An 11,071-nucleotide genomic window follows, 5' to 3' on the forward strand; every position below is an offset into this window, starting at 1 on the left:
TACCAGGCATTAAAGGATCACTGAGGCAAATGTAACAATATTCTAGCAATAGGATTCAGGACATCCTTATCCATCAGTCAGGACATCAAGAATTCTCTAAACCTCAGGTGGCAAATGGCTAAGATACATGACTCCTATTTAGCGATTAAACCTAGAATGCTATTCATAAGTGTACATGCTACAGAGCCCATTAGGATTTTACATCTTGTTTTATACCTTGTTCATGCTAGGGTGAAGGGATTTCTCATCAATATTCTAAACCAATTCATACATTGTAAATAATTGATTTACAAATAATTAATTTACAAATAATTGTTATGAACCATTTTTATTGTTTTTTACTTTTGAATAATTTCATATTTGCAAAAGAGTTGCAAAGATAATACAGAGAGTTCCCATACTCCCATCATCCATTTCTTTATGTTAAAGGATTAGATATATTACCATACGTACATTAGATATATTACCATATATACCATGGTACATTTGTCACAACTAAGAAGCCATCTTTCATACATTACTATTAACTGAACTCCAGAATTTATTTAGATTACACCAATTTTTCCAGAAATCTTTTACTTTTCTAGGATCCCACATTGCATTTAGTCATCATATCTTCTTGTTCTCTTCTGGTTTATCATAGTTCTCAATAGTTTCTCAGTCTTGTCTTTTTTTTTTAATGATCTTGACAGTTTGAGCAGTACTGGTCAGATGAATATGCCTAAATTTGAGCGCGTCTGATGCATATCTCATGATTAGCCTGCAGTTATTTATGGGTTTGGGGGAAAAATACCATAGAGATTAAGCTCCCTTCTCATCATATCAGGAACACATGGTTGCCACATGTCTTATCATTGGTGACATGTACTTTGATTGTTGGTTATGGTAATTTTTGTCAGATTTCTCTCTATAAAGTTACTGTTTTCTCTTTCCATACTCTCTTCCTTCAAAACAAGCTCCTAAGTCCAGCTCGGGCATGGTAGGGACGAGGAGATAAATTCCTCCTGATGGAGGGTAGAGTATCAACACATATTGTTTGGATTGCTTTGGAAAAAAAGATTTGTTCCTTCTACTCCACATATTTATTCAAATCAGAATACATTTTAACAATGTTTAGCTTTATTTACAACCTCACTCAGGGCCAGCTTCATGGATGTATGACTTATGCAGGCATGGAGGACCCCACACAAAAAGGCCCCACTCTTGTTAACATTCTGATGTTCAACTGTCTAGAAATTCTTAATTTTTGAACAACAGGCCCTGTTTTTCCATTTTGCTCTGGTCCCCACAAATTATGCAGCCAATCCTGATATCATAAAGAAAAATCCATTTCTACCATTTATAATGCTGACTAGCAAAACCCCATGTGTTGATGAGAGATTAAAACATAGAGAGGTAGAATTTGGAGCGGTCATCCTTGTAGTAATTTTAATCAAAAGCTAACTAAACTCAGTTCCTGGAGTTCACCCCAGATGAGCTTAAACCAAGCAGCAGATTTAATACAGTATAATGTTATCTATACCAAAAGAGTTTAAATTAAAATATGGATGTCAACTCCCAATCTCTTAAAACATGGTCCAATACAATATTTTAATCATGTCTTTTGTTTAGTGCTGAAACCTCTATAATAATTACTTAGTATTTCTCATTTTCAATATCCTTTTTGCCTAGCTTCTGTCTAAGATGGTGTCCAAGTGGAGGGCATGAGTTGTGTGGTATGACTTTGGTGTGGTGAGGTGGGTAGGGTTCTTCAGTGTCATTTGGAAGTATACTGCAGGGAAAGTGTCCCTCATTCACTGGGATGTTCTTTGTTGTTGTTGAACTCTGATAGCCTCCCTTTCTTGTACTGAGGTTACCTATAGCCCATGTGAAGTCGTTGCCACATCTTCCATCTGTACTGGGCACCTCCTGCTTGTGACAGTTGGTCAATTGTTTCTCAGGTCGACTACTTTCTGTTCATCTCTACGTGGGGGAGGAGGTATTGCAGGAAGTCCTGAAGCTATCCAGGCCTCAGGATAAGGAAGAATGGCCCTAGAAGCTCAATCTTAAGGTTCACATTGTACCACCCTGCTCTTGGTTGTTTTAGCACCTGTGGTCTAAGGTGAAAACAGGGACGAGGGCAGAAACCTGCCTTTTCCTCAACATTGCCCTCACTCATCTACCACAATTCCAACCATCCCCCTCTCTTCTTTTTCTTTCTTTTCCTCACCCTTAATGTCTCTGAACCTTAAAGAGCAACACTTTCAAAAAAAAAAAAAAAAAGAGCGACACTTTCTCTTGCAGAACTTTCTCCTTTGTTGACCTCAGTCTTCAGACTTGATCCTTAATGGCACAAAAGGGAATTCTGTGATCTGAGTCTTCCAGGTTTAGTTCTCGCTGTGTTATTTGGGCTCTGGAAGAATTTAGAAAACCTCTCTACACAAAGTCTGAATTTCAAACTTTTCCAGACTTTAACAGTGAATACTTTCTTTCCTGTCCTGGAGTAATCTACTCCTTGACTATTTAGAATTGCCTTAAAATTAGAGTTTATGAATTTAACATACTAACATTTTATCTTTCTACCTCTTATGTCAATGAAAACCCATATGTGTAAATATTTGAAATAAGTATAATACACTCAATCATTTTATGTTCATAATTATACTTTCATAACAACCTGAAAACAAGAAAAACATAGAATTTGGGGATTCTCAGAGTTCCTTGTCAAAATGTGGTGGTGTGGGGAGAGCTGCTTCTCGCTCCCCGCATCCACTGATCCCTTTTTCTTTCCACTTTAATAGGATAATATACCACAGGGATGTTGTCCACTACCTCAGCTTGCCTACAAAAGCTCAGTCTATATCTCTCACAAGAAACTTGGGCCCTGTGGACTCTGCACTCTGGGTTGAGACACAGTTGGAGAAGGCCAGAATGAGGTGTGCTAAAACATCAGTGGGTGTCTTATCTTTGTCTAGGGGCACATTTATGAAAATATAATCTTATACTTATGAAAATAAAATATAGTCACTATCCCTACAACTTCTCGTGGTAACCAGTGTTAATAATTTGCAATACACTCTCTTAGATTTATATATATATATATATATATATACACACACACATACATATAAGCAAATGCAGACTTACATATAAATATATGCATATACATACACTCAGAGAGAGGAAGAGTTTTGTACAGTACTTTTCTGATTTAACAGAATGTCATAAGCTTTTCCTTCTTATTCAGTACTTAGTCTTCAAAATATTTAATTTTATTGATATTTATAATTTATTAAATGATTCTTTGATTGGTGGGCATGTAGGCCATTGAAACTTTTAAAATATTATAACCAATTGTCTTCTTAGTTGAATACGGTAGGGAGAATCATTCTGCACCAAAATATATGAACATCTATAATAATTATATACTGAAGCCTATATTCATAAGAATTGTACTGTAATTTTATTTCTACCCCTAGAGTATATGCATCTATCTCACCCACTCTTTGACAGTTATGTAAACAATGTTTTTTAATTTTTTTTAATTTTTCTTTCTTTATTACTGAGGTTAAATATGCTTTTAAATGTTGACTGAACATCTACATTTCTCTATTCATATAATGTCTTTTTGTTGAACTGGGATCTTAAATCTTTCAAAATATTTTATTTGTCAGGTTTGAGGATTGTTAAGTGATTATTTCCATCTTTTACCAAAGCACAGACTTTTGAATAGCATGGACACCAACTCTGACCATAAACATTTAACCAGAGAAACTGAAAATAGAAATATGTGAAGTATAAATTATATTTTATCTAAGAAAGTCAAATCCATGTCAATTAAATGATGTTTATATGTTATCTGAACTTTCTTATGAGGATGAAAAACACTCAAAGCCAGTTTTGTCTTCTTTGTTGTTGAATAGATTATGTAATATGATGTTAAAAAATCATGTAAATTACTATATGTATTATTCTTACATAATTTTATTTTATGAGTGACATTTGTGTAGTCTTACAACTAGGCATATAGAGTATGCACTGGAGAAATTAGTTTCAGATTGACAGACAAAATTTCTTTCACTGGTGAGTCATTGTGTTTTCAGGAAATGTGGCTCTTAATGAGAACATGTATGTTTATGCTAAATAACCTGTAATACCAACTGAAGTGGTACAGTCACCTAACCATTAGGAAGATTGATTTGGCCACAGTGTATCACTTTACAACAGAAGTACCCTTCGGTAAGTTGAAAACGTTATCAAGCACGTAGTTTAAATGAGCAGTGTGGATTCCAAGGGAGGCAGGAGAATTGCAACTCTCCACTGAAAGAGCATTTCAATTCTCAAAGAAGACAAGCAGTCATCTGTCAAAATAAAGTTGCTACATTTTTTGACTTTTGTTTTCCCTTTCCTTAATCTTTTTCACTGTAATAACATTTGCTAAGAAAAACACACTTTTTTTCTTTTAAACATAAAATATTTTACCAAGCAAGACTACACTATATTAAGTGCTCACTGGAAAGAGTACTTAATTATCATTTTCACAATAATGAAAGTATATTCAAGAAATTTTGAGTGTTCTTCAAGTGCAAATGGTTTTCAAAACTAACATTTTAAGTTATGTCAATTGTGACAACTGGCCTTTCCATTGTCTCTTTTCTGCAAACTTATTGGTTCATAGACTTCATTCACTGAGTCCTTTGCTTACCTCAGCAAAACTCCATATTTTTCACAGGAATAAGTCCTGTTTTTGACCATTACCTCTTCTGCTTCTGATATTTATTTAATTTCCATTTTCAGGACCTTTACAAATAAATCAGAAATAGTACTTCTCATTTCTTTAAATAAAATGCATCTGTTTTCCTGAATGAATTCTGGCAATAATTCTACAGCTAGCCATCTTTAGCATAGTCTGTTAGGACTTTTCAAAAAGATTAAATATTATGTAAAGAAAATAGGACAAGAGCAAAACCTTAGAAGTTTTGAAGCAAATTGCTCAAGAATAAATTCTCTTTACCCTAGATGTTGGATCTATGAAATCTTTCTTTCCTGATTGTGATCTAGTAAATTTTCTTTCTAAATATGATTTGGGAAATCCAAAGATAAATGAAAAGCAAGATAAAAGGGAGTGAGGAAGACAGAGAGATGGAGAGAGAAGAAAGAGGAGAAAACTGTATTTTCTTCTTTTAATCTCACCTAGAAGTCACATAGAGTCACTTCTGTTGCAGGAAGGGGGACCCCTTCCAGGGCCAGAGAGTGGGCTCTTGTCTAACACTTGGAAATGAATTGTCCGAGGAGACACACATGCTGACAAAGCAAGAGACTTTACTGGGAAGGGGCACCTGGGCAGAGAGCAGGAGGGTAAGGGAACCCAGGAGACCTGATCTGCCACATGGCTCGCAGTCTCAGGTTTTATGGTGATGGGATTAGTTTCCAGGTTGTCTCTGGCCAATCATTCTGACTCAGAGTCCTTCCTGGTGGCACTCAGCCAAGATGGATTACAGGGAGGAGGATTCTGGGAGGTTGGTAGGACATATGGACTCTCCTTTTTGACCTTTCCCAAATTCTTCTGGTTGGTGGTGGCTTGTTAGTTCCGTGTTCCTTACTAGGACCTCCTATCGTAAAACAACTCATGCAAATGGTTACCTGGCGGGGGTGGGTGGTTTTGGTCAGTGGTTCCCCTAACACTTCCACTGCATTCTATATTTTATAGAAGTACAAACAAAGGCTGGACCAGATCAAGGAGAGGAGAATTAAACCGCAAAATCCCGTCATTGGGAGCTAGCTAAATAATTCAAGTCCATCTGTAGTCTGGAATTCTTTGCAGCTATTAAAAATGAGAATGGACCCCTAAAAATTGTATTGGTTAGTGAAAAACAAAGGAACAGAAGAGTCTATATAACATACTACTAATGGGGGAAAAAAGAGTATTTTCATGTACTTGTGTTTTCCTGAAAAAAACTTTGAAAGGAAGCTGCTAACAGTGGGAATATCGGTAACCTGGGGAATGTGGTATTGCAGAGAGAACTGGGCAGATAAAGAATGGAGGAAGGAGGTTTTTAAATGATATAGTTTATATATTTTAGATTTTAATTTTCTTAATTCATTACCTCTTCAACAATATTTTATATAAAATAATATATAAAGCCAACCAGATGAGTAATAATTATGTTAATCAGTTATTTGTGCATAGGAATACTCTTGTACTAAGTGCTTGAACATTTGGAAAGCAGTGATAAGAGAGTAACATATAAACCATCCTTCATAAAGCATTGGAATATATTACTGTATATGGATGCCCATAAGCGCAAAAATATTGTATACTAACATTTGGCAAGATATGTACTTTCACATATTTCTTTTCCCGTGATTTTGAAATACAAGCCGTTCTGCTCCTTTGAAATGTATAGCGTGCATTATTTTTTGAGGAGGAAGATTCAAAGGATGAATAATCATCTGTGAATATTTTCTCTGGTAAATGGAGTAATGTATAAATTTGGGACAAACATTTTAAAATTTGAGCTTGGAAGACATTTTGTTATGACAGCAAATATGCTTGTGGGGATACAAGACTTCCATTTGTATCCTACTTTTATTATAATTATCTCATGAAGTCAGTATAAATGTTATAGTTAGAAGCAATGTTTATAAAGAATTAAAGATCTGGAATCTAAAAAAAAATGGTTCTGATGAACCTAGGGACAGGACAGGAATAAAGACAGAGACATAGAGAATGGACTTGAGGACACGGGGAGGGAGAAGGGTAAGTTGGGACAAAGTGAGAGAGTGGCATGGACATATATACACTACCAAATGTAAAGTAGAAAGCTAGTGGGAAGCAGCCGCATAGCACAGGGAGATCAGCTCTGTCCTCTGTGACCACCTAGAGGGGTAGGATTGGGAGAGTGGGAGGGAGATGCAAGAGGGAGGGGATATGGTGATATATACATATAGCTGATTCACTCAGTTATACGGCAGAAACTAACACAGCATTGTAAAGCAGTTATACTCCAATAAAGATGGTAAAAAAATAAAAATTAAAAAAAGAAAGATCTAGTCTCTCCTTTAAAAAGGAGTATTTTGTTTCAGCAAACACTTTAAGTTTAAAAATTATTGTACTAACCTATCTCTGACAATTTTATTTAGGATAATATATAGATTTTGTACTTAGGTTTAAAATCCATTTCTTATATTTTAGAGCAAGTGTGACAGTTTAAAATAGTTCTGATATTGCTAAAATAATATTTTAAATTATTAACTACAATATACTTGTTGTATCACAATTGTGCTTTTATTTGACTCTTACTTTTGAAATCAAGTATTAACTTTCTCAAAATGATTTTTGGGATATGCACACAATTTATATTAATATTTAATTTGTAATATTGTAACTTTGCCTCTAATTTCTTATTGTTTAAAGTATGAAACTGTGGAAGTCTAAAAGTGTTCTGTATATCATTTTAATAGTTCCTTAGTTAAAATAGTGTTTAAATTTGACACCAGACATGCTGTATGCTGGATAAATACAGTGTTATAGACATATAACAGATTATGCAGTGACAGAGTATTGGCAAAATATTTTAAATGCAGCAGAATATACGTCAAGGGTAAAGAGGGAGGAATCTGAATTTTCCGTTTGTGTGCTGAAGGCAAGTAAGAGAGTCTATGTGGCATATAGATCATAACAATGGACAAGCATGAGGACATATACGCTTTAGACCAATCTGCTACTAAAAGCAATTGTCCTTTAGGGGAGTCAATGTCACTGTACTCAGTTTCCTTGTTTCAACTATAAGTGAAAGCATTATACTTGGATGCCTCTAAACAGCTTTCAGTTTTCTCTTTCTTTGGCTAGTAAAGGATTCAAAATGGAGAAAATAAATGAAAAGAAAATAAAATAAGATGACATCAATGTTAACATAAATTATATTAATAACATGGCATATAATAAAATGGCAACAGTTTTTTTGTTTTGTTTTGTTTTTTTTGCGGTACGTGGGCCTGTCACTGTTGTGGCCTCTCTCGCTGCAGAGCACAGGCTCCAGATGCGCAGGCTCAGCAGCCATGGCTTATGGGCCTAGCCGCTCCGTGGCGTGTGCATGAACCGGGGCACGAACCCGCATCCCCTGCATCGGCAGGCGGACTCTCAACCACTGCGCCACCAGGGAAGCCCAACAGTTTTTTACGTAGAGTTTATTAACGATTAACTGTTTCATTCATGATGTACTGATTTTCAGTTTACTAATAGGGATAATATATATTTGCACGTGTGCTTATAAATATTTCTTAAATTGACTGATACCTTTGCATGTCATCTGCAAGATTGGAGTCCCTGGGCAAGGTTACATGGTAGTTATTTCCAGTGTCCTCTTAACTGCTCTTCTCTCACATAAATTTTTCATCAAACCCTTTTGATGGAACACACTACTTACTTGTCCCACTAGATTTAACATAGAATACATTACAGAAGATAAAAATGTTAAAAAGAAGAATGTTTAAAACAAGAGTAAATGAATTATACACTATATTCTTGAAAAGTTAACCAGAGGAAGGGAATCTACCCAATTCATTTTCTGTCCTCTGAAATGATGTATATAGTGATATATTAATTTGTCTACAGATTTTATAGAAGGTAATTTGAAATTTTATTTAAATTGGGGAAAGACAGCAATGTAGAAATGAAGGAAACTAGCTGAAAACAGAATTATTGATTGGATTCGAGATATTGATTTAGGAGATGGAAAGGTTAGGGAGAAATTTTCAGTGATCAATAACAGATTAAGGGCAATTAGCACAAGACCAAGGCTAGAGAAAGGCAACATAATATCACATCAAGATTTAATTACTAAGCCTAAAGCAAAACTGCTACTTAGCTAAGAATTCTTGTTAGTAATGAAACTAATTCATCCTTTTTGACCCATTTTTCAGAAAACAATGTGATTCCAACCTGAATACTAAATTAGGTAATTAGCATAAAACAAAATTTCCAGGTTTCTCAAAGATACTCTCTGTATTTTTATAAATTAGACTGAGAAATTCTTCAGTAATGTCCTTCTGAGGGTTTAAGGCTTAGAAATAAAAAATAAAGTGTTTGAATCAACCTAGTCCCCAACTCTGTATTTTACTGATTTCTCTGCAACTGAAAGAAGCTAACCACTACATTCACTTGGGCAGCACTTCCAGTGTTCTGGTTCATAAAATACTCTCCTCAGATACTCTAATCCCTTAATCACTCAAAAACACCTCCTTTGGACTCAGTCAACGTATCTGTTTTTCATGGGTTTGTTGCATTTTTATTATGTGGCAGACACCGTTTTAGATACCAGTGATAAAGCAATGAATAAACATACACAATAATCCCTTCCGGCAAAAAAAATTCATATTCTTGTGGAGATAATATATACTAACACAGTGAGTCAATAAAATGTATGCTATTTTGCATTGGGATAAGTGCTATAAAAAATTAAAGCAGAAAAGCATAATTGGGAGTGTGGAGAATATTGTATAATATTAAAGTTGTATAAAGGGTAGTCAGGGGAGGTCTCTTGGAGAAAGTGATGTTTGACTGAAGTCACAGAAGTAGAGCATGAGCAAGCCGTGAGGATACGTGGGAGACTCTTCTAGGCGTGAGTGCAGCCAAGTTCCAAGAAGTGGGAGAAGGCTGCATATTTTCGAGGAAGAGATTTTTACACAGTAATTTGAAATTTTATTTTAATTTTAGGAAAGGCCTAGCGAAAGGGAAATAAACGTGAAAACAGAATTATTGATTGGGTTTGAGGAATTCATTTAGGACACTGGAAGTTTGGGGAGGAGTAGTGTGTTTGAGGAATAGGTCAGTGTGACTGGAGCTGAATGGCCAGTAGGGGGAGTAGTGAAGATGAAATCAGAGGAGTTAAGAGGAGCTGAGTCCTTTAGGGCCTATGGCTTGCACTGACTGATTTTATTCTGAGGGTTTAAGGAAAGGAGAGACGTGATCCGACTTGGCTGCTTTATTGAGTGTAAACCGTAAGGAGATGAGAGTGGAAGTTATTGCAATAACCCAAGCAAGAAATAACAATGACTTGAGGGTAGGAAGGTAAAACTAGAAGTAGAGAAAAGTGATCAGAGTCTGGATATATTTTGAAGACAGAGCCAAGAGAATTTTCTGCAATAGTGGCTGTGAGGAATGGGAGAAAAAAAAAGATGAGTCAAGAATGATACTAAATTTTCTGATCTGAGCACCTTGAAAGCATCCACCAAGATAGGGAAAACTGCAGGTAAAGTAAGTTTCTGAAGGAAGGTAAGGAGTTTGGTTTTGGACATGTTAAGTTCAATATGGGACATAAACTCAGTTTATGTCAAACTGAGTTTGACATGTTAAGTTCAAAATTAGGGACATAAACTCAGTCGTCTTAATTTTCTGATGCGTGTAAACCACAATCCTTTCTCATAAGTACATTTCCTTATGGCTGCAAATTATTTTATGTGCTATAAGACAATAAAGTAAATATTCTTATTTTCTAAATAATTGTAAATAAGTGCATTATGATTATATAAAACTATACGTGTTTAATTTTAATAATTATTTAATGCATATTATAAGACTGAACTCATCATCACTAGCATGTTTCACAAAATGAATAAAGTAGGAAGAGCTTTAGAAAACAGCTAGTTCTTATATTTTCACATTTTTACAAAAAAAAAAAAAAAAAACCAGAGGCTGGACTGATAGTTTAAAGCCCAATTTGACATAAAAGGAGACTGGTTTTATATGTCTAACCTTTGTTGATTGCATTTTACCATCGACTCTTAAAATTCAACCATCCTTAAATCCATAATATTATGTTATGTTTATATTCAAAACAAATTCAATTTGCCTTTCAAAATAAGAATTTTGATTATGTACAAGAGATAAATTTAATAAATTTTAAAATTTTAGAATAGTTTAAAAAAAATTTTTTTTAAAAAGACACATTTATTCAGCTCCATGATCAGGCTATTAACATATAGCAATCAACACCATGGGTGCAAAAAAAAAATCTACATTAAAACCCTTTGTTGGAATGCTTGCCACTTTCCACAGAAGAGAAACTAAAATAACCTTTAATACAATTAG

The sequence above is a fragment of the Lagenorhynchus albirostris genome, chromosome 14 (genome assembly GCF_949774975.1).
Source record: "Lagenorhynchus albirostris chromosome 14, mLagAlb1.1, whole genome shotgun sequence".
NCBI lineage: Eukaryota > Metazoa > Chordata > Mammalia > Artiodactyla > Delphinidae > Lagenorhynchus > Lagenorhynchus albirostris.